Genomic DNA, 982 nt, shown 5'->3' with positions numbered 1-982 from the left:
CTCTAAAATAACGACTAGTTACTCTAATTCCTCCTGCGTTATTTTTCTTGAGCACACTATCCCTACCTGGCAAATCCACGTTTATTAACAGCTTTGTTTATTGTTATTCACCCTTCTAGACAATAACTTCTCTGAAGCTAGAGACTTCGTCTATTATGTCAGGCCTAGATCAGAGCCTGCCTATTACTTGGCAGGCCTTCCGTTAATATTTGTTAAATGAAATGTGACGGTGTCTGTTGTCCCTCTCCCCATTAAGGGGACTGTTCATTTAAATAATAAGCAAGCATATAGTGAATCAGGCCCTAGCATACATAGAAATGTAGAAATTTGCAAAGACTGATTCCTTGTGTAAAGCGATATTTTCAGATTATCAACATGTCTTTATTTCTGCCAACAGCCTGTAGACGATGAAGCTTAGAGTAGGCCCAGACTACTACAGTCACCTCTTAACCTTTCTCCCAGCTTTAATTCTTGCTACTCTACAAAGTAGTCTCCCTAGAACAACAACAGTAATCTTATTTTCATAAAATTAGGGTCACAAGACACCCTCCTTGACAATGTCCAATGCAGCCATCACATTTACGACAAAATCCAAAGTCTCTGACATTCCTGAGGGTAGTGGAGGTTCAGTGGTAGGATTCTGGTTCGGTACCTAGTAACAGAGGAAAGAATTCAGGTTTGGCAAAGCAGCTGGAAATTTAGGGAAGAGACCCTACAAGGGAGAAAACTGTAGAAGGAATGAGGTCCAAAATCTAATCACATACTCCCAATCCTTGCATACTAAACATGAATAGAGGTGACTCTGGGGATCTTGGTGAAATAAGCAAAATGAGAGAGGAATCTCTTTCAAAGACAAACTGCACTGGGTGAATTTCCTGCTCTTTCAGACTTCAAGACAAGGCATTTTTTTTTTTTTTTAATATTTTATTGTACTTCAGGTGAAGGCTTACAGAACAGATAGTTTCTCATGTAACAGTAACAC

The sequence above is a fragment of the Trichechus manatus genome, unplaced genomic scaffold, assembly GCF_000243295.1.
Source record: "Trichechus manatus latirostris isolate Lorelei unplaced genomic scaffold, TriManLat1.0 scaffold00225, whole genome shotgun sequence".
Classification (NCBI taxonomy): domain Eukaryota; kingdom Metazoa; phylum Chordata; class Mammalia; order Sirenia; family Trichechidae; genus Trichechus; species Trichechus manatus.
This window is presented reverse-complemented; position numbering follows the sequence as displayed.